This window comes from Acromyrmex echinatior, chromosome 9 (assembly GCF_024713525.1).
Source record: "Acromyrmex echinatior isolate Ae372 chromosome 9, ASM2471352v2, whole genome shotgun sequence".
NCBI classification, from domain to species: Eukaryota; Metazoa; Arthropoda; class Insecta; order Hymenoptera; family Formicidae; genus Acromyrmex; species Acromyrmex echinatior.
The window spans coordinates 5,564,608-5,589,538 of record NC_141860.1 but is presented as its reverse complement, the minus strand read 5'-3'; the positions used below and the strand labels follow the sequence as shown (position 1 = coordinate 5,589,538).

General features: G+C 31.1%; 1 protein-coding gene and 1 long non-coding RNA gene across 12 annotated transcripts in view; both read right to left on the bottom strand.

Moving 5' to 3' along the window:
• The window catches only part of LOC105152720 (Ankyrin-repeat, SH3-domain, and Proline-rich-region containing Protein), a 90,589-nt gene that overhangs the window by 42,995 nt on the left and 22,663 nt on the right, over window positions 1–24,931 (bottom strand). For 5 of the 11 annotated variants that reach the window (XM_087409637.1, XM_087409636.1, XM_087409638.1 and 2 more), the window contains exon 1: window positions 8,797–9,392. The exons of the other annotated variants lie outside the window; for them this stretch is intronic. The gene's annotated coding sequence lies outside the window, so the exon portion shown is untranslated. Of the gene's footprint in view, window positions 1–8,796; window positions 9,393–24,931 lie in introns of those variants that run through there. 11 annotated transcript variants of the gene reach the window in all.
• Window positions 166–15,629, bottom strand: LOC147908529 (uncharacterized). The gene is made up of 2 exons (XR_015546198.1): window positions 15,544–15,629; window positions 166–1,264 (listed from the first exon to the last, which is right to left on the bottom strand). It is a non-coding gene; the product is annotated as an uncharacterized LOC147908529 (long non-coding RNA).

The window sequence follows — 24,931 nt, the reverse complement described above, 5'->3', positions numbered from 1 at the left end:
TGTGTGTTGTATGTGTGTTTGTAAGAGAAAATATAAATTAAAAATTTATCAATAAATTTGTCTTATCTAAAGCTCATCTTAATTGAAAAATAATATTCATATTAAAATAGAAAAATTGTTAGAAGATAGAAAAAAAATTTAAGAATATTATCTCTTGTCATTGACTTCTTTATTTTTCGCCACCTCAGAAATTTGCATTTATTTAACATCGTTGTTTTAATCCTATAATTGAAGATATGCACTTTGTAATTAGCGATTGGTGAGTGACGTACCGATAATAACACGATATTTACTCAAAGCAAATGAATATTATCTGCTATTCTGTGTATGTGCTCAATAATACTACAGAATTTATCATAACGCTATTAATTCGTTAATTGAAAAAGGAAAATAATTTAAACGATGATATTTCACGTTACATTATAAACTCTTTGCAATTTTTTTATTAAAAACCTCATCAAATTACATTTTATTCATATTTTAATAATTTTAATAATCGATAAATTAATATTATCTTGTTATAATAATACTATATATCTTTTCTTTCGAAATTGAGAACAATTATTAATACATGAAGAACAATTCTATTGGAGCATCAAAAAATTTAGTTAGATACAAGTATAAAAATAATTTTATTGCACTATCAAAATAACTATTAGGTGTTGGAATTAATTCGTAGCGTTTTTTAATGAAAGAATGTTATTTATTTCACATGAGCATTAAAAAATACATTAATGAAAGTACTTCCCATCACTTGTAAAACGCTACGAATTAATTCCAACACCTAATATAAAAGCCGCTCAAGCATGATGAGCAGAAAAAAATTGCAAAAAAATTTTAACATTCTAGTAATCATTTTGAACATCTTACATAATTATTTTGATAGTTTAACAAAATTATTTTCAGATTATCTAATAACTAAATTTTTGCTTGAATAGCAAATTTTGCTTAAACGACAAAATTGTTCTTTCCATGTAGATATTAATAAGTCTTGTTAAATTTTTTTTTTTAAGTCAACATCCTCTCAGCTAAAATGTTAATGTGACGCTCGTCTTTCATCTTATAAAACATTGTAGATCCGCAGAATAATTTGTGGGAATCCCTCGAGATTTAAAGATCCTCAGCGACTATCTATCGATAAATCCGTTATTGAATATGCAAGTGTAGTACGTTGCTTTCCATTTATAAGCCACTTGACACGAATCGACACGTAGCGCTTTAAAGATTCAGGACGACAGTGTATCGAATGGTCCATAATGCAAAACTATACCGAACAGACAGATAAAGATACAGATATATCATTAATTTTCCATCTTCACATTACGCATTTTATGTGTTTCCACATAAGCTTTATATGAAATAAAGCATATAAGTAACTACTTAGCAAAATGGCACATAAAAACAAATGAATATCCATCGCCGAACTTTTTAACATAAATGTGCTAATTTCAAATTGACATTGTTTGTAATAAAATATTGAAAGTAACAAGCATTTATCAAATAATAAAATTTTAATATAATCATTTACAACGATTTAATTTTTCTTCAAAGGAACCATCACGATATAGAACAGCAAATTTCGGAACTTTTGCTAGCTTTCAAGTTTTAACGTCATGTACTTTGGAAACTAATGCTTAAATTAAAACCTTATCAAAGTAAAAAGGTGAAGATTACTTGAAGTTTACTCAAGAACGCAAGGGAACAATTTCATCGCTTGTAATTAAAAAATAACTCGCCAACTTCATCGTTTTTAACTACAAAAACTATTCGTATTTTATTATCATTAAAGATTGACTTCATAGCTAGAGTACACCTGCCATTCTCAGTCGTGATCAGATAGAAAAGTAGGACATCTTTTCTATAGACAGAATGTATTACAAAGGAACTTGTAGTTATTTTGATCATCAGAGCTATAGTCTGATCTGATCTTTTTTCCTCCCTTGATATTCATTCTCCTCAATATTCAACATCAGATAATTTACAACTTTCTCGTTTTCTTTATAAAAGAAATGAGCTGACGTACAAAATCGATATAAGGCTGGATTTATGGGCTTTTCCGCGAAAGATGTCGGATGAAAAATGAGCCGCGTTTGGCTGTGCTAGAAATTCGAAATCTTTTCGATATTACGATTCGGCATTTCGTCAAGTTCGACACTGAGGAACAGAGAGACGCCTGCCTCTCTTGGCGCCATGCCTCGCCTCGTGACCCGATAATTCTCTCGCTTCTCGTTTGTAAAGTGGGAATATAAGGCATGATAATGGGCTCTATCTTAGGAGCCTGAAGAATGAAGTTACGTTCACATTGCTTCGCTAAGAGTCACGGACAAAATTTCGAGACAAAGGCTATTAAAATTTCATCAAAATTCCTGTTAAATTGAACTTTTTAGTCGTTCTTTTCGAGATTGTGGAATAAATCAAAAGAGATCTAATATTCCAAATTTGCAATTTACTATATGATAGAAACATGTTGTAAAAACGCCATTTAGTTTTATGATTCACGACAGTTTTTATTAATATTTAAGAAAACGTTATATTATTAAAATACAGATGTATTATATATTATATGTTTTTAATAATATATTATTTAATAATATAAGCGAAAAAAATTTTTCATCAAATTACAATTCTTAAAATTTTTCAATATTTAGAGCAAAGACATATAGTTCAAATGGGTTAATAATAGCAGCGCGTCAATGGAGGTTGCGATAAGTATTAATCAAGTTTTCACTCGGTTAAGAATCGCGCGCGAATCTATTTTCGCTCTATTTTCACTCGATCTCATAGCTAAGAATAATATACTAGGTAAAATAGAGAGAAAGTCGTGATCCTAATCTTTAACTCAAAGTACACAAATGCTTCGAAGTATGTTTCACAGTTTATGAAAGTATCGAACATACGATCACGTGAGAATATTCGAATTTTAATTTTAGAATATTAATAATTAAAATATAATATAAAAAATAAGCCTAAAAATTCTTTAGAAAATATATATGTTCTCTCAAAATACTCGATACATTTTTCAGCATTTAAAAAGAGATATAAGATTATCCAGAAAGAATAATTTTACTGAAATATTTAAAAATTTAGCCAGATATAGATCTGAATATAATTTTATTAAACCATCAAAATATTTGTGTAGAAAACTCAAGCATGATAATTTTATTAAAATATCTAAAAATTTATAGTCAGATATAGATCTGAATATAATTTTATTAAACTATCAAAACATTTGTGTAGAAAACTCAAACACGATTAATAATGCTACAAAAAATTTTGATTCTAGCTTCAACGTTTTACATAATGATGGTCCAATAAAATTTATTTTCAGACCTGTGTATCTAACTAAATTTTCAAATAAATCAAAACCGTTCTTTTCGTGAAAATATTCTACATGCAGATTGTACTTAGTACACATATGTCTACATATGTGTACTTTATTACGTATGCTATAGTGTTTCTTTTTCTCATCTGTAAAATATTAATATAAAAACCGAGTTTACGTGTGTCGAGTCCTTTTTCTTTCTTTTTTCTTGCACTCTCTTTCCCGACTGAAGAAATTTATTCGAGCGACCGAATATTCTCTTCAGGTATAAACGGAGCACCGTACATAACGTGTACCTCGCAAGATGGTTAAACGAGTTGCCGCGTTTACGGCGAGGCACGGCGCGACAACTCGTACACAGAGTGAGCAGAAGTGCATATCAATTTATGGAAATGAGAGAACACGCCTTGCCGCGTGGCCACGTTTCTCGTAGCCGACGACGGTTTTATGCGACAGCGCGCGTTGATGGCTATCCAATTTGGCATGCAAAGCCCGGATAGCGAGGCGCACAAATTAGATTTCGGCGTAATTCGCGAAAACGTCGGCCAAGTCGGTTTTCCCGAGGCATGGCGAGAGATAATCGAAATTTAGACGTATGCAGGATCCAACCGAGCGGCCTGAATTGACTTAATGAAAGAAAGGGACCGAGAGTAAATTGCATGAGACAGTTCTCAGAAAATCGCTGAACTAGTTTTCATCCGCGTATTTCTTTGATCCACTTAGGATCGACCCTCCCTCAGTTTGAAAGTTTGATAGAATAACATCTTTTCTCTCTGCTACAATATTTTTCTACATATATAAAGACGCATGAATAATTTCGTCACAAAAACTGAATTCAACAGGTTTTTATCGAGCCTGATTATTATGCGGTACAGATGCGGCTTACAGTGTCGCATTCTGTCAATTTTCATACTACGATGAAACACACATACACACGTGCGCGGTATAATAGATGAGATTAAAGTTAAAAACACCCTAGAGAAAAGCGCAGCCAGCGTACATAACATCAGCTAGTGCACAAAGCCAGTAAATAAGCAAATCGTGCAAAATGGAAGATCTTATATGTAACAATATTTTATTCCTACATATTCTTTTATTTCTACCCAGAAAAAACAATTTTAAAAAAGTATCTAAAAATTTAACTAGATATAAATTTGAAAATAATTTTATTGGTTCATCGAATTAATTACAGAGATAAGAATTTTAATCACAATGAGCTAAAATCTGCAAAAAGTTTTGACATTTTAGCAATCAATTTGAGGGTCCTACATAATTATTCTGATGATCCAATACAATTATTTTAGATTAGATTTGTATCTAGATATACTTTTAGACACTTCAGTAAAATTATCCTTTTCATGTAATCTTTACGAAAAGAACGATTTATTAAAATATCTAAAAATTTAGCTATCTATATAAATCTGAAAATAATTTGTCAAATTATTAAATTAATTAAGAATCTTACCCATGATGGACAATGTTCCAAAAAATTTTGACATTCTCGCAATCAATTTGAGTGTCCTACATAATTATTTTAATGATCCAATAAAATTATTTTAAACTAGATTTGTATACATTTTTAGATAGTACAGTAAAATTATTCTTGTATAAATTTCAGATAATTCCCGAAGAAGGTGTACTTTACTGGAAAGATTTGGTTGCGCTTTTCGCATTTCCCAAATCCGAGAGAAACTGTTCTTGCAATCTCACTTTGATCGAATTAAAAAAATTTAATAATGAGAATTAAAAATTACATGCAATCTTGAAATATCTAAATTATCAAAATAATTCTACAGGATACTCAAGCTGGTTATTGTGGAATGTCAAAATTTTTTGCAACATTGGTCACTGTTTGAATTTTCTACATAATTATTTTAATGATCCATTATATAAAATTATATAAAATTATATTAAATATAAAATTGTTTTCAGATCTATATCAATCTAAATTTTGAAATACTTCAACAAAATCATTCTGTATATTGGTACAAATATAACATTTCATACGCAACGTCTTAATACTGTGATCTGTAACGTCCCGCCGGGGAAACCTGATGTAAATTAGTAAAACGTTAGCGAACCAGGCGTTAGTAGAGCGAACTGACGAGCGACACGGTAAACGGGTTTTTAATTGAAAATGCAATTCGTGATATTCGCACTCCGTCGTTGGCTATATGTATACCTTGTCGACTAGAATGAATTAGACCGGCACGAACGAAGTGGGTCTTTCGAGCATCTTGGCTGTCGACCGTAGAATTTACGATTCGTCTGTTGCACGTGGAAGCCGAGGAAGCAAGGAGAGAAGGAACGGTAATTTTGCGGCAGCGGTATGCTTCCAAGGACGTACCCCGTGGCGACCGAGCAAGACTAAACAAGAAAATCAGATTCAACGACTGCTTCTTATGCGCCATTATCATCACCTCAGCGATTCTTTCCGTGAAAACATAAGAGATGTTCTATTTTTAAATCTCATTCACAAAATGTAAAAATTTCAAAGATCACGAGTAACAGTTCATCCATACATTTTATTACATAGAGAACTTACATAGTTTATTGAAAGTTATGACTAAATTTCCCATCTTCTTTGCAATGCTCCGTAATATATTCTTCTCTAAAAATATTTCCGACAAATATTCTAAACATTTTCTCTAGATTGTCACGTTTCAAAAATAAAAAAAAAAGAGTTGGGTTAAAGGTACACGCAACGCGGTTTTGAAAATTTTTCCTCTGCTCTTGAAATATCCGTAACAGCTGCTACGATAATATTACATAAAAGCGTAAAGGTTTTTTCTATTGTATATCCGCAAAGTATAAAAATTTTTCCATTTAACTTATATTGTATTTTGTACATACATAACGCTATTTTATTATTCTTATAAATAATAATATTTATCAAAAATATTATTCTTAATTTTATATAAGTTTCCTGATTGTATATTATTAATATTGATATCATTTTACTATCACGTTGTATATTTTTAATTTTATAGATACATGCTATGTCTCTGAAAATAATAAATAATAATTTCTAAATTATTTATATAAGAATATAACAAAAAAAAAACTAGAAGTTATCATCTAAAATTCTCAACATAAGCATGTCTTTTTGTCACAAAATTTCCTCTTTTAGCGTGCAAAATATGCATAACAAAATGAAATTTTCGCGTACAAAGAACAGTCAATTTCGTATCGTGTAAAATCGTCTGACACGATTTCTCCTCAGAGGCGGCGTATTCCGCAGGGAGACTAACTTGTCTCGTCTCTATTTCCTGGCTCATCAAAGTTGTACGTATCGCGATTCAAGGTGCACTCCTCGGACGGACGAACTCCGGAAATATAATCTCCGAACGCGGCTGTGCGTTTCAGTTTCGTTTCCGCGGATGTCAGTTTGACTTCCAATTCCGACGGAGTACGCGAACGCGGATACAATTTGGAGCTTAATTCAATGACGGAGTTTCGGAAGCTCCGAAAATTTCCAGTTCTCTAGTCATTCCGCGTTTCCATCCTTTTCATAGACAAATTTTAATGCGCCTACTATGCGACTACTATGAGTTACTCAAGGTTTTAAATCCGTCAACTATGTTGAATTATAATAACGTTCATAAAACAAAAAGATACATGCAATTTTTTTCCAATAAATATAAAAGGAAATAAATTGTATCTCGTATAAAATTTATAAACTATACTAAAAACTCATTTTATATTCAATAGATATTCAATATTTAAAAAATTTCTCTTTTTTATGCAAGCTTGATTTTCAATAAGCTCGTTTATATAAACAGAGTGCTTCAATTCATTTAATCACCAGGAGAAATTTATTTCTGTCTGAAGAATATCGTTCAAAGGAAAGATACCTTAATTGCTTCAAATAGTCTATTAACGTGCGCACAGTTGATCTGCAATAAGTACTCATGTATATAAGTACCATTATACGGTGTAGCAGGTAAGCGAAGATACACTTTGCGAGAATCGTAACTCTATCGAACTTGATAAAGTTATTTCGATGATACAATTCGAAGTTCTGTATCAAGCTTGAGAGAGCTGTCTACCACATGGTAACGTGATTTGAAGTAGTGTAATCTCGAGCTGAACATCTATGTGTGGAAACGAATGTGACAGTAATTTACATCTGCATGCAGATTATACACGTAAAATGTGATTTGATGCATAATTCATACAAACATCAAAATTGAAAGGTTTATTGTAACAATGACACAATTTATCAAAACTCTAGCAAATAAATCTTCGAGTGAGCGAATTACGCTAAAGAATTACTTCTGAACTTACAGAATAAAATTAATTACTATTTAAAAAAATTGTTTTTAATGACTAAAAATCGATTTAACTTTGATTGCCTTTAGCATTGAACTTAATAAATATACAGCCTTGGCCATAAGTATAAAGTTTAATTTATTGCATTTTCTTGAAAAAGACAATAATGTAACTCAAAGAAAAACTAACAAAATATTAAACGTGATATGAAAATTAACATTATTTTCAATAAAACTTTCTTATTGTTTGTTAGATATGGAACATTTACGTCAATTTATAGGAGTGTTTTATGAAAGGCTTTGTAATTAATTATTGTATTTTAATATTTTGTTCTTTAAAAACAAAATTTTTCTTTCTTTAATGTCTTAAATAATTGATAAAATTATTCTTAATCGGGAAAAATAAAACCGTCACCTGTAAATGAATGACTGGACTTTTGTGAAAATTTACGCGGATATGAGTGACATGGCAATCAAAATATTAATATCAGTATATAAATCAAAAATTAAATTCCAAAATTCTTGAAAATTAAACATACGCTTAGTTTCCTCTCAACTTTGTACATGTAGGATCTAATATTGCGTTAATATTTTCTTAATCTAACGAGTACTTTTATTTATCTTTTTAAGTCTAAAAAATTAAAATCTTAGGAATTAAATAGTTAAATAATGTTGCATCTTTCTCTCTGTATTTTTAAATACAAACAACTGTAATAACTGTTTCATAACTTTTTTTGTCAGGGCAATATCTTAAAAAATAATAAAATTATCCTATTGACTAGTTGTGAGAGTACAAGTAGTAGCAGTTTCCAAGCTTTTCAAATTCGTTTCATACAAAAACGAAGAATAAAGAGATCAAATAACGTTAAGAAAATTGAATTATTTCATAATTGAGCACTAGATGCTACATTAAATACGTATTAAATTTTTTAATTCTCTAATAAACAAACAAAATGAAAAGGCGAATCAAATGAATGTAAATAAAAGACAAGCAAGTAAATTTTTCTTAAATTTTTCTTTCTCAGATTTTAGATTCTTAATTTCTAGAGATGCCAGAAACACCATCTTACAGTTACGTCATTGAAAATAAATTTAAGCACCCCGTTATGTAACGAAATCCAAGAAAGTAAATTACAACGAATTTTGCCTATTTTATTTTTGCAATTTCCTTGTTGCAACTGATAAAAGTGCATCGTTACTCACTTATAGTAATGCGTTCATACGAAGTCTGCGCGGAGTCGATGAACTTGAAATTCTAAAGTTAAATCTATATTTCGCAAAAGTGACGTGACGTAAAATCGTGAAGACAGCTTGCGATTTCGTTCGAATTAATGGAGCACAGCGGAATAACGTTCTCATTGATATAAAGATTTTTATTGACAACACGATCGACGCGTGGAGCGCTGGAGCGTCTAGAAAATCGTGGCGATCCAACACACGAACTCCGAACACTCTTGGCAAGCCGGCCTATTATCGATCGCGAGACAAAAAAAAATAAGAGATTCTCTCACTGGGCCGTCAGATAAAATTTAATCTACCCCTCGGGGAAAAAAAAAAAAAATAAAACGTCAGAAAATGGAGACGTGCGAAAGAGTCGCGCGATCGGATTAGCCTGCCGTCCTGACTTGTGGCTTTCGCGTTTGATACCAAACGCAATTAGTGTCAACGCGAACTGTCAAACTTTACGGAACGATGTGAGAAATAGTGGAGAGAGAGGAGATACGCAGCACGCGAACACACGGTGCGACGCTCGTCGACGAACTGCGTGGCCGAAGAGGCCGCGCCGCGACGCGTTGCGCCGCGTTGCGCCGCGTATCGCGCAGAACGGCGTACCACCCCTGTTGTCTCGCGGCCGGTTGTCTAAACCCTGTTATCGCTGCCGTACGCACAGCACAGACAGAATACAGTATTTTAGTAAAAACTAGAGTTGTCACAAATTCCTCACACACTTGCTGAAACTCCATAACTTCTCTCTGATTCCCAGAGAAAATTTCACGATTTTCTGACGCTTTCAATATTTCGAATTTTTTTAAATATTTTCATCCAGACTTGGAAACCGTTGAATATTTTACTGAAGGAGCAATTTAACATAACAATGCGAATTACTATTAATGCTGGCACTGCTTTAATTATCAAGTTGGTATAAGTATTCCGAAACTCTGCGTAGGTGATGTACGCATATTAAATTCCTTCAAAGCCAAGAATTTCAATTTTCCAGGAAATTTTGTGCTTTTCCCTGATTTCTAGTTTTGTGGCGATTCTGTAAAATTACTTCTCCTTTTTGGAATTCATTTCAAATCATCTCCACATGGGATAACGAGAAAAGAAGTACAACGTAAATATTTTATCAGAATTATCATTTGTAATTCATAATTTGAGCATCTTTGTGTGTATCAATTCCCTTTTTGGATATCATTATCGTCTTCTTATTCGTGATATCATCATTATTATAATTGCTACAATCGCCATGATTACTGTTATCAACTTCATGATGCTGCCATTATTACAACATTTATTACAATCTTTTTTCTCTCATTCCCTTTTTCACTTTTTTTCACTTTTCTTAAATATCTCAAGTTCCTCAAGTAGATGCCGTACCTCTTGAGAGAGATAACTTCTTTTTTCTCTTGCGAGAAAAGATTCAAGTACTTGATATTGCTAAGTTCGAACTTATATAAAGGGAAAAAAGTTTTTAAATATCTTGTGTATTATCTTTTTCCTTCTCGGAATTCCGGATTATATGGAAAAATTACGAGAATCCAGATATTCATCGTTTAAAATGCAAAATGCGAAAAACATTTCCGCGATAGTGTGATTTCCATAAATTCAATGAAGAAATTTTCATGCTTCATTTCACCGTAAAGAGGAGTTACACTGCTAATACAGATGTTTGTCGATGTGCTAATAAACGATAATATGAATTATTTGAGATTTATATAATTTTTATTGTAAATATCACTCACGTTTTTCTTTCTCAGGTACAGAAATAATTTAAAACAAAGTTGAATTAAGTAAATAAATCAACACATTTCGCGGGTCATAAAAATACGACAGATTTTTCTCATCTCACAGTTTTAACAGATAAAAGTTGTAAAACACGTTTATGCATGAGGCGAGTTCGCGACAAAAAAGGTGATAATTCAAACAAGGAATTAAGCAAAAGTAAGCTGCTTTAAAACGATATAATCTGTGCGGGCACATCAGGGAATTTCCTCGAGGAAGCACCGCGGGCAGGTATCCTTCGTTTTCGTGTACACCGTTAATTGCATACCTTTGTTATTCTCTAATCGTGTATACGATAGAAATGTTTTTAATCTCATTACATTATCGTCTTTCATATGTAATATTAATGCTGTGCGTGCAAGGCACATATGTATTTTGTCCAAATAAGTGATGCGAATTAATTATCCAGCGCGACGTGATTTAGCTTTCTCGATCGAAGCAGAATTCGGTTATAGTTGCGCGATATCAACACTTTTCGTTGTGTATTCTGTGTTTATTATACATCAATAATTAATATTATTTATCATAAACATTAATTAATAATATATGGAATGATTACTACTATACAATTAATACTATATCAAAAATATTATGATTGCGCGATATAAGAACTAATATTCAACTAGTGCAAGTAAGTGTATCGCTTTATCTACGTATATATCAATTTTTAATATATATTGTTCTGCTATAAGAATTTTAAAACAAAGTAATGAAATATACTCGATATACTAGAAGGATAACGTATCGTTTATTTACTATAATAACGACATAGAATAACTCAAGAATTGTTATTTTTAATTGCTTGCAGAAAAAGAATAAAAAGAAGAAAAGAAAAAGAAAATTCTTTAAATAAACATATGTAAGGTACTTTTATTCCTCTACACTTTATTATTATATCAAAATTATATTTCAAAGTTAATATTGCAAAATTTTTATGAATTAAAACAATAAAATTTATTTTCTAGAAAACTTTGTTTATTGATTATGTCATTATTGTAGTCAATGAATTACATTTGATTAAAAAAAAGAAAAAAAAAAGAAATAGTTTGTAGTAACAATTAATAACAATTAAGAGACGAGAGCGCAAAACATTTATTACTTCCCTCAAAATCCATTTTGTTTAATTTAACAGTTAAATTACTAGAATTACTAGAAATATCAACACTGCTTTACGCTCTTAAGAACAATACATCATATGTAATAAGTTGCGGAATAATATTACGAACAGCAGAAATAAACCGGTTATTCTCTTTTCTCCATGAAATTTTAAACTAGTGCAATTCAGACATTCATCTGAAAAGAAGGTCGCGCGTGTTAAAAGCAAGCTCACATTTGTCAGATGTTCGTTAATTATGCGCTTTTTATTTTCTCGCAGCAATTGAAGAGCTGTTGCGGTGAGTCTCAGATGACGGAAAGTTCAGACGGAGACAGGACAGACCAAGAACTTCCGAGTTCTCTCTAATTATGTTGATTCCGATCGGGGACGAACTTAGTAAGCACCGGAATCCAAATGTGAAAAATTGACGGTTACAAAATTAAACACGTATCAAATTTATATTATTAAATGTATGATGATTTCATATGTCTTTCAATGTCGTAATAAATCAGAAAATTATGTAGAAATAATATAAAGATGTTAAACAATATAAAGTAATTATCACAAACAAAAACAGAAATAAATAAAATATTTAAACAGGGACGATTCTCTCTCTCTCTCTCTCTCTCTCTCTCTCTCTCTCTCTCTCTCTCTCTCTCAAGATAATTTTTTAATAAATAAGCACGATTTTTATAAATAATCTGCTTCTAAATATTTTTTAAAAATAATGTTTTTCCATTATAAATTCTTAAAATGTACGTTTTACGTACTAACGAAAAATCTATCACTGCATTCGACTTCAATGCACTCATTCTATCCTTTTATCTGTTTCGACAATGTTCTGTTAGTTTAAATCTCCAAAAAATATATTGTGAAATCACAATATCTCTATTCACGGACTAATATTTTATTGCATTGCTCTTTTTTTGACTTAAAGAATTTTTTAATACATCTTCTGAACTTACTTGCTCTCTAAAACTTTTAGAGTGAATTGTCACTTTGAAGAGTGAAATCTCTCACTCTTTTAAAGATTGAAAATTGAGCCACTTTTTTTAAGACTCAATTTTCACTCTTTAAAGTGAGAGTTCACTATAAAAATTTAAGAGAATGTATAGTTATAAAAGTGCAATTCTAATAAACAGTATTTTTTCAATCGCGTTTTCAAATATACCATGCATAATATTTATAACATTTTTATTTTCTTAATTTAGAACTTTATTCTAAACTTTAAAAAAGAAACAATGCGGATATTATTGACAGTATATATAGATGTAATGAATAATCATACGATATGCGTTCGATAAATAATTGAATTGAAAATAAAATAATCACAAAATAATAAATCTAGTTAATATCCTCTTATTCCGATGGAAATTCTGTAAATAATACATATCGCTTGTTCAAAATTAACACCTCCATTATCCTGTAATAATACTGTAAAAATCCCACTGTTGTTCTTCATTGCTCTCTTACAAGTTTTCGTGCTTCAGTCGAACGACCAAGGTGCGGCCAATAAATCACAATTACGAGTTGAGCATCAGGCGCATATTAGAGCCAACATTTTCCTGAGAGAAAATTACAATTACGTATAAAGAGTGAACCTTGTCTCATCAACGTCGAGAAGATTTACCGATCCACTATATTCTTTTTCCGGCAGGGTAAGCCCGCGCACAAAAAAGCACCCTCTCGTTCACCAGGATGTATGATCCTGTTTCAAATTTATAATCCCACATTCGCACGCGGTGCACCTTTCTACGTTATAGTAACGAGTGTGCTTTTTGCACCTACGTGAAACCGCGAGGACGTAGAATCGAAATATCGTTGCCGGATTACGTTTTGCCTGCGGTTTCCGTATTTCAACCGCGGTTTGTTCGTTCTATCGGAAAACTCGGCTCTCACTGACGAATATGCCGTCCGAAAATTGAAAATGTGCTTGATAGGAGAGTCTTATGCGTATATCGAATAAATTAATTCATTGCAATAATTAAAATGTCAGCTTACTTCTATCCAAGCAAATGTTTTATCTATAAGATGTTTGTTTGTGTGTGGCAGTTTAAAGTATTAAAGTAGTAAAGTAGTAGAGAGGGTGACGATAGTGCATAGCATATATTAAATGCTTAAACTGGGTCTTGTTTATGATTTTGTCTCTACAAAGCTGTTAGTAAGAAAATTATGGTAGAAGATTATTATTTACACATTGTCCGTGCATGATGTTTTATGACTCGCAAATGCTGTCTTAATAGAAAACGTAATCTCATTTGAGAGAAACGAAAATAATAAGGTATATTTATAATTATTTTATTATATAATGCATTTTAAGAAAAAATTACAATGCATTTAATAATAAATTAAAGTATATTATTAATTTTCAAATATAAGAAAAAGAGATGGCAAAACATAAAATTAGCCACAGTCTTTTGCATATATTTATTCATGTATGTACGCAATAATTATTCATACTGAAAAGTCTGATATTAGCTATCAAATATTGAATGAAATAATTCCAATTAAATGTTCGCTTATTAATATAACCAAATATAATTTTACTTTTTTAGATATTTAGTAAGTATTACCAAATGGTTGATTTTATTATTATATTTGATAATACTTTCTAAATATTTTAAAAAGTAGAATTATTTTTAGTTATATTAATTAAACATTTAATTGGAATTATTTCACTCAATATTTGATATATCTGTTACCAAACTTTTTTTTCAATGATACGAGCAGGCTTGCCACAAAAAATTCCTCATTCTAAAATTCCATAACTTTTTCCTGATTTCCAGATAAAATTCCATTATTTTCTCTGATACTTTCAATAACATTAAAAAATTAAAAAAAAATTTTTTGTAATTTTATTCTGATTTAAAAACCGTAAAATATTCTGTTGAGAGAGCAATTTAATATAGCAATGTAAATTACCATTAAACTTATATTAAACTTCTTTAAAGCTAAGAATTTTAATTTTCCATAAAATTTTGCTAAATTCCCTGACTTTTCCTTGATTTCTTTGACCTTTTTCAATTTCTCTGATTTTCAGTTTGTGGCAAGCATTTCATTTTACTGATCTGCAATTCCGTTTTTCATGAGTTCTACTAAGAAGAACATTACTCCTCTCAATGCCACATCGTTATAGACGAAGCCAATGAGTCGAGATTCTTTATCGTCCCTAGTCTTACTCAATCAAAATTAGTGCGTAACAAGCCGGTCATTCAATTCAGGATAGCTCGTTGTTCGCAGTAGGAGTGTCGACAACGAGCACTTTCCTGACCGTCTCCGTGATACAAAACAGGACCAATCCGATCGTATGGGTCTGTACGACTACTTGACTTGGAAGGGAATGAGTGAGTGAGTGAGGGAATTTATCTTGACTTGGGTCAAGCCCCTTCAAGTGCTCAATAAAAATACACACGAATATAAATGTGGAGTCACGGCACGAACATTTAATGGAAAAGTGCTATATACGTCAGCTCGCATAATCAATTTGATGTCAACATTTTTTAATAAATAGCTATTTTAATTACCATCTAAATTAATTAGATCGCAATTAAGACAGGAAAATCATATTTTAACTAGACTTTAGAACAATATTCAATAGAATTTTCATTAATTCAATTTTAACGTATTCTCGTTGTTTCTGTTTTAATTATAAAGAGACTCTGTGTTTTCGGTAATAAAGAGAATGTCTCTAACATAATCACGAAATAGTATTGTAGTGCTCGCTAAAGCACAGAATATTATCAGAGGCATTCACATTCGTGCCGCAATAAACCATCGACTTATTATTCAGCGTTTATCGAACAGGTTTGTGGTCGTCATAGAAACGTGATGACGACAACAATGAAACTTACGGTTCCAGCCTGAAGCATTTTCAATTTCGACCGTGAGTAAGGTATGCCGTCTCATTTCGGGAAAATTTGTTGAGAAGGGGCAGAATGGAGGATTTTGGCACACAACCGCGAGGAGTAATGCACGGCACCGGATATCGAGTGGCATTCACCGCGTGATAACGAACACGACATCAGTGCGCTGTCGCAATTGATGAAGGCACCATTGTTCATTGCAGCATTCGGTGAAGTATACAGGGTGTTTCAGGCATATGAGCCATTTATCATCCGGAAGTACGTTAAATAATTTAAGAAATATATCAGGAAACTGTGGAGAACCAAAAAATTAAATAACTGAAAAAAAAAAAATTAAATAATTACTAAAACAAAATTGTTAAAGAAACTCGATTTCAAATTGCTAAAAAAAGTGATGATTTTTTCAGACACTCTATACATATATTCGACGCAATATGCAGTACACAGGCAAGAGACATGTTATTTGAAAAGCAGTAGATTGTTTTACAACCCAGTTAGCTTAACGACGACCGTTACTTGCGAATTTTGAGCGCGTTATTACGAGGGGAAGCGTTTCAACCAAGTTCAATAACGACTAGCTATAATCGATGTCGAAATTCAGTCGAAGCGAAAGCGAGAACGCTAAAGTTACATTAATTACTAAAGTTTCCATCATAAGCCGATCATAAAGAACAATACATTGTGCAAGGATATTCGTTGTTATCGCCAAATAGCGACAACTAGATGGAGATAGTTTCCATTAAAAAATTATATCCTATATTCAATACATACAGTGTAAAAAAGATATAAAACGTTATAAAATCAAACAATAATTAATATTTTTATGATTACATAATTAATAAAATAATAATAATAGAATTAATCATTAATCGAATAATCGATATTGCCGTTAATTTATTATTAATCGTAAAATACGATTATTAGTCAATTATATTAAAAAGATCGTGATAAAAAAATCATACTCTCTTGTAAAACGAGAGTAATATCCAAATTGCATTTTAATATAAGTTGCATATATAGCTTTTGGCGGAAATCCTGACCTAAAAAAAAGTTCATCCAAACTGATTAGTAACGATCCACGAGCTCGGGCTAAGCAAAATTCAGTTGTCAGAAATTATTGTGCCTGCAATTTTATTATCGAGAGATCTAATTAAACTGAATTCCCAACTTTTGCGCCTTGTAATCTCGCATCTTCTCGCGAACGCCGCGCAATGTCCGTCCGATCGATATAGGTACATTGCCCGTGGCCCCGTTCATTACTCTATTATGTCATCATGAGCATATTAGCGTCAACCATTTTCCCCCGAGAGAGAAACGCAAATTCAGAGCTTTTTTTCGAACATTTCTCATAGATCGGGGAAGGACGAGTGAAATATATGTAAAAGTAATATCGTGGATGTCTCACACACACACACACACACACACAGCATAATGAATCTGAAATTGGAATGTAAAAATGTGTATAATAACTGTTTCATCGAATCCGTTTCGTTTAAAAAGTAATTTTATCCGGAAGGACTACTGTCCGGCCACGCTGCGTGCCGAAACCGGAATAAATCTGAAACTTGAACAGATTACCATTTCACGAAGCGAAACGGAAATCTGATAGACACAAGCATTGCCATTGCATTGCGTATCCGCTATGTAATGCGATCTTCTGGCTAGCGAAATACCGCAGACTCTGTACCGTGTTCTTGTAACAATCCACTCTGTGCAGAGAGAGAGAGAGAGAGAGAGAGATTTAGTCGCGCAAATAAACGTGTCCTACGGACATTCATTGGTGTAGAGCAATCTTCGATAGCGAGTTAAAACGATAGTATTTCGATGAGTTGACTCTAGCTCGTAGAAGTAACCACTTCTTGCACTTATTCGTTTTAAAGAATATCAAATTACAAAATTACTAGAAACTACCAACAGCTACAGGGAACAATTAAATAAAATCGACGACATTATTTATCAATTAATGGAAGTTTTTATTCAAAAAATACTTTAGTCATTTAATTTTAAATTATAATAATTAAAATATTAAAATAACGATCAAAAAAGTTGTTAGATTACAATTAAAATAATATATATTTGAGATATACAACATCAATCAAAAACTTATACATTAAAACATTTCAACTCACAGAGTCTTTCTCAGTTAATTACGACATTAGTTCCATTTTTTTTATTTACGATTAAATTAGTAGGATACTTTTTATTGTTAACTGAGGAAGAATCTGTCAGTTGAAACGTTTTAATGTAAGATTTTTGATTGATGATGTATCTCAAATATATATTAATTTAATTGTAATCTAATAACTTTTTTGCTCGCTTTTAGTTGTTACTTTAATTTGCTTTGTCAAATAATCGAGCGGTTTATATTATTGTTACAATAATTAACAATCATATATAGCATGAATATAAACTATACTTTCATTCAAAAAATAAAATTCAGAATTATCCGCTATGCAGCATACAGAATCAGTTTTATTTGTCGTTAAACACAGTGTATATTAACGTTTAATAATATGTAAATGTTTATTATAGTTTAAAGCCGTATCCTTCAAATAAACAATTTCAAGAAGAATTCTATAATTGATGAAATAATCGTCAGCTTTATTGTTCCCTTGATATTTGCAATTTCCCATTCTCTCTTAAATCAATATCATCGAAAACATGTAATGTTTATTTTAAACAACGTGTGCATTCTATGGTCACATGTATAGTACGGATTATGGTCTCATGTACAGTACAAAAGAGACTATATAGACTATCACTGAATGCGAGAAATGAAAGGTTATTACTATACTCTAATATACTGCAGTAGTATAGATCGTTCGCCTTTACCTTGTGCTCGCAATTTCCCCACTTTCCTATATTTACACAGTTGTACATTCAAGGAGTTTAACAATAAGACAATCTATCTTAACGTTTGTTTATCGCTTCTTTTTTCCACTTTCCTTTCTTCTATTATTTTATTATATTCTTCTATTACTCAATAAAATCGTTAAAAACTAACAAAGTTCTTTCAAAAGTGGTATTTAAAAAACAACCGCGTTTGAAAACAAAATTTAAGTTTTGAACAAGAGGAGGTTCTTATTTTTGATCAGCTTCCTTTTGGCGCACCTTTTAATGAGCTTTATATAATCATGCCATGACTGAGAGTTCGATTAACTATCGAGCAAATGTCGATAAGCGTGATGAAAGGTCTAGAGGTAAGTCAAATAAAAGTTAAAATGTCATGGTGTGGGAAAGGAGCATCAGGAGCACCCGCAATTTTTCCGCAGCCAACGAAACTTCTTCAAGAGCCAAGGAAGGCAGCATCGATTCGTCAAAAGCTTTCGATGGATATGCTAACGAGCAAATGCGCGAGTGGAGAAGCAAAACTCTAGCGAGTTTGATTCTTTGCACCGAGCTTTGAATTATCGAAAAAGAAAGGAGTTTGCGCAAGACGCAATTACTTTGCGGAAATGTTTGCCGCGAACCAAGAAGTGGTCCAATATAGCCATGTAAAACGAAATAATATCTTACCGACGACACAAACCTTATTCGAATAAACGGAGTCAATATTCAAGAAGCAAAACTCCAAATGAATATTAAAAAATTATTTTTGAAATCTTCTTTCAATTACATTTAAATATTTTTTAAAAAAAAGGAGATAAGAAAAAGAATTCGCACCTTCACGACCTATATTTACAGTCATCATACGAATCTTGATATCAAAAAGTATTGAATACTCAGATTGAAGTTCTTTATTTTGAGAGACATATAGTTTAATAAGTCAGGCAAATGCCATGTTTAAAAAAAATATATTATGGTTTTTTTGAAATATGTTAATGTTTTGAGAATGTTTTAAACAGTATTTTATAAAACATGCTTGAAACATATTTAATATTAATTTAAAATATGTTTTCAAAACACGATTTTTATCAATTCAGCAATAAGCATATTTTGATAAGACGATTCCACAATAGTAGAATCGTTATATGAGCGGTAAGAAATTGATCACCGTCGAATGTGAGGAGAATAATCGATTATGATTGATCAATTTCTTACAGCTTATAACCCTATTGTAAAATCTCCCTTAGAAATAAAATCGAGGGTTCTTTTTATCTCTAAGTAATTTCTCTCTAAGGCTTTTTTATCTCTGAACTGTGTACTGATTGAATGTTTCATCTGATTATAAAAAACGAAACTCTCTTTAATTAAAGGGGTCATTAAAGTATCATCAATAGACAAAGATGGATAAACTACAAAAAATTAAATTCGTAACATCCATAACATTCGAGAAAACATAGTTAATTACAAGTGCGCGTATTAATTGGAATAGGATAATCGTGCGATACTTTGCATGATTATTACTCCCGGCGTTATTCACAACGTGCACTGTATACGAAATCTCATCAAACCGCGATTGAAAACAACATGAAAAAGATATAAAGCTTCATGATTCGCTCGACATCCGTAAATCTCACAAATTAAAGCAACGAACGATGCAGTTAATAAAGTCGAGTTAACGAGTACTACAATCGCGAGCCAATAAGATGCAATTAAAATTCAGTATTGTACATATGCAAAAGTAATGAAATGCACGTGTTATTAATAAACGAGCGATACAAGTTACATCGTAGATTTTCATTACTTCAATTATATTCTGTACAGTGATTCACGTATTAATCCGCGCTCTCCATTCGCAAGAGAATAAATTATGTTTAAATTAACGAAAAATTCCAAGTAAGATATATTCAAATCATTATTGAGATTATGACCCATAAATATTGCAATAAAATGATATTATATCATTCTTAATAATTAATACTTCTTATGTGAAATGAATAAATCATGAAATATTTGCTTCGTTAAAAATAGTCGATAAATTAGCAGTTGCCGATCACAAAAATTAATTACACGCGCTGATAAACAGGGTAATTGTTTGTAGGAAATAATCGCGTTAGATGTTTCCTCGTCCGTGATGCAATCACATTTCAATGGGTAATACGGTAACAGTAAAGCGGTATGCGCTATTATATGACCCATGTAAAGTTAGCCCTTCACATAAAAAAAAAATTAACTTTCTGTAGTTCATTCGACTGCTCGTCTATGTATACGCACATTTCGAATTTTTGTTTATACACTTTTAATAAAAATATTACCAAAAAATATTAACAAAATAATTTTAGGCAGGCCAACTTCATACTAGTTTCCTTCTCCAACTATAAACGTACAAATTACAAAAATTAAATTCATGAAACAGTCTTAATTGATAAATTTTCATTTGCATTTCTGTATAGGTCAATTTTTCGTTTGTATACCTTTAATTAAAAAGTTATTAATGAATAAATTTTGGGGGATCACACACACACAACACAACAAAAAGTATATTTCCGGCACAAATTCTGAATATATATGCATTTAAGATAACACTAATCGATGCATTATGATAATTAACATTTTAACATATTTATCGAATATATAATCGATTAGTATTGTAGAAAGTGTGTACTTAAGTGAGCTACGTACTTTATGGGAACGTTTTACAAAGTATTAATTTTCTAAAGCAGCTATCTTTTCACATGTAACAACCTTGCATCGCAGTACTTCTTCAATATCTTTAAGCGCTGCCGAGTGTTCTCGCTTTCTCTTTTCCGCGCTTGTCTCTTATATCTATTCTCTTCGCGTTCTTGCCCCTGTTCTGGTTTCGGTCTAAGTTCCAGGCTTTGAGCAGGGTCAGGGTTGAATGTACATGTCTGGAATAAATTTCGATTCTAACATGGGAAAGCCTCCTTCTTTGGCGGTGCACTTATTTCCGAAATGGCTCGTTGAATTCATTGCAACTTAAATGGACTCTCAAATGGAATTGGAATTCCTTGTAAATCTCAGATAAAGAATAAAGATCACATAACGGCCAAATAATGTTAAATATAATATTCGAAATTGTAATAACATTAAATTTATTTTAATTTCATTGCATTGTTTAAATTAAACAGCACAAAATTAATAAACATTAAATTAATAAATAATTTCTACAAGTCAGAATACCTGAAATAAGTTTTTGTTATATACTGAAAAAGTTATTTTTTTACGATACCGCCAGCTATTAAATATCATAGAAAAATATCAATAAAATTATTAAAAGATCAAATAAAATTATTTTTGACAAATAAATTTTATTAATAGCTATAATTTCTAGATTTTATAAACTTAATATTTATTTATATTAGTTAATATTTTGTTCAACTTTTTTCTATTATACTAAAATATAATTCTTCTTAGATGATAAAATGTACTTTTTCTTTCGCGCAATTTCAATACTCGTGTTTCTCACAGACCAATATATTCTTTCTCGATTATGGAGAGATTCGATTTCACTTCTAGTGCTTCATCTCTGACAATCGTCAGTTTCTCACCCCTCTCTTCTTCTTTTCTCTGTTACAGTTGAAGATACTGTACTCGCTGGTTGGTTTTTGTTAAAATTGGCTCTATTCTGTCAGAGAGCCGAGTTGACGAGAAATTTCACTTTTATGCGAATCACGTGTACGCTTCACGTGGCGAAGCATGCGTATATATATATATATATTTACAAGCAGACTTATCACTTTCTACATTTCAGAAATTGTTATTTCTACAAGTGCACGATGAAAGGGCCGCGAATCAACTGCTATTCGCAACTAGAAACAGTTTATTTAATAAGCAAGGAACAACAACTGTAACAGAAGAGGAAGTTATATATATATATATATATATTAGGTGTTGGAATTAATTCGTAGCGTTTTACAAGTGATGGGAAGTACTTTCATTAATGTATTTTTTAATGCTCATGTGAAATAAATAACATTCTTTCATTAAAAAACGCTACGAATTAATTCCAACACCTAATATATATATATATATATAAGTTGTATATACAAGGGTCAAACGCTTTGATTACAGCAAATGCATCAAATCCAAATAAAGGTTTCCTAAGTGGTAACATGGATATAGAATATAGAGCAACTGAAACATCAACATATATATATTAGGTGTTGGAATTAATTCGTAGCGTTTTTAATGAAAGAATGTTATTTATTTCACATGAGCATTAAAAAATACATTAATGAAAGTACTTCCCATCACTTGTAAAACGCTACGAATTAATTCCAACACCTAATATATATATATCTCAAAGATAGTCGAGAAACAATCCTTGCGGGTAACAAATAAATGATAAATATTTTTAAGATATTTATAAACATGTACATTTTTCATTTTAAAATATCATATTTAAATAAAATATAACTAATATAAACTAATATAAACAAATATTTTAATTAAAACAGTTAGCTATAGTGATCTCGCTGCAATCACATTGCGCCACAAATGGACGTGAATGAAAGGAGCTTTTGTCTTTTTTCGACTTCCCTTTCGCTTCCCATCCTTTCGCTTACAAAGCCCCAATTGTATTCGCGCAAATCAAATATATATTATGCTTTGCGTTAGTTTTACTTTGATAAAACCATGATTTTACTTTGATAATCACAGAAAATATCAGCACGATTTTTCATTTTTAGCCTCTTTTATTTTTATTTATATTAAAAGAATATTTTAATTAAGGCATATATTATAAATTGTTTTTCATAATTGCGAATTATCCAATAATTTCTTTGAACCTTTTATAAAGTCTTAATATAATTATTATTAATGCAATTTATTGTTAAAATTTCGTGGCCGCGGAGAAAATAAAATAGTCAATTTAAAATTTTGTTTTGTTGGTCATCAAATGGATCTATTAACGAGTATCTTGTAGACCTCGGTTTTTGTTCACACTATATATAAATCACAGAGCTTCGGACATTGTACATGTTAGGGATCGTTGCAAGATTTTACATTGTTAATTAAGTACAGCCTATACGGTTACGCAACGTGATTTATGTGTTGCATACGCAAATATATCGAAAGAGAGACATACACATTGCACAGAAAAATATATACTGTATGCAAATAATAACTACTTGTTTTAAGTACTTATTTTAAAAATTCATCATATCAGCAAAACTGTACGGCATATTTAAGTTCATTATAAGTAAATTTATTTAAATTTATTTAAAAAAAGACGCCTAATAGTTTAATACTTTAATGAAGATTATTGAATTAAAACAATTCGATTTACTTATTATGTAAAGTCGCTTCTTCGATCAATTTTACAATATTCTTAAAAAGAAAATAAATTCTTGTACATTGTTCTGAGTACATAATAATAAATTTTGTTTTAATTTGTAATAAGTATATTTTTAAGATTATTATGCAAAAATATTCTTTGTTAAAGATAACCGTTTTCTTAAAAGAAAGAAAATAAAATGAGTAATGACTTTTCTTAGCAATAGAACGATGTATTTCTTCTGCACTGGATACTTCATCGCGAACAGACAAAGAATAATAGATCAATCTTTTTCTTTTCCGTCCGCTTTCGCATATGCGAATCATAAAGAATATCGTAACAAAATTTGATATCAGGATTCAGTTCCAAATTTAAGCTTAGTTGTTAGCAGCAATTACACAACAATGTAAAAACAGTACAGCGGGATGATATAATCGTTTTTGATCAATCATGTGCTAAATCTCTCCAATATAATGATCGTGGCTATGATAATGGATTAGCATAGAAATAGTGCAAAAACGCGCGATAGCAGGAAGTTCGAACTTCGAATATGGAGATGATGTCTTAATGGACATGGAGTTTACGGGACGACTGCTAAAAATCAAATCCGATTTTTGCGCCGAAACCATTACGGCATGTTCGTTGCGTTCTCGTTTCCCGTGTCAGATTGGCTCGTCGAATTGATTACCGCGTGACACGCGTAAAAGATTTATAGACACGTTTTCTTTTCTGCCTCGTATATCTCGTCAGCGATAATTTATTTGGCAATTGTGGGAGAATCTCCCTAGTACCCCTGGAATTGCGCCCTTTAGTGCGCTTGATTAATAGCGGTGTTTTGAGAGAACGATGTTGAATACACCTTGCACTTTAAAAGAGAATTTTGAAAAAGTTTACGAAAAATGTAGGATCGTCAATTTCAAAACATAATTCTGCGTGAGAAGAAAATTATAAATAGTAAAAAATAAAGAATATATCTTGCATAATCAATATGCGTCATATTTTCCATACATCATTTTATAGAAAATTTTTTGATTATCGTTTTTGCCATTGGTTAACTTTAATTTTATTTTAATAACCGCTTCTTTTTAGCAGTTATGCCAGAAAGGAACGGAGAATCAATTAAGGTAAGATTAACTGACGTTGGTGAACCGTAAATTTCATATTTTTTTCTGATTTTTTTTTCTTCAGTAATATTCTGCAATTTAATCACGATAAATTGATCGTAAACTCAGTAAAATTTCAAGATCAAATAAGAAT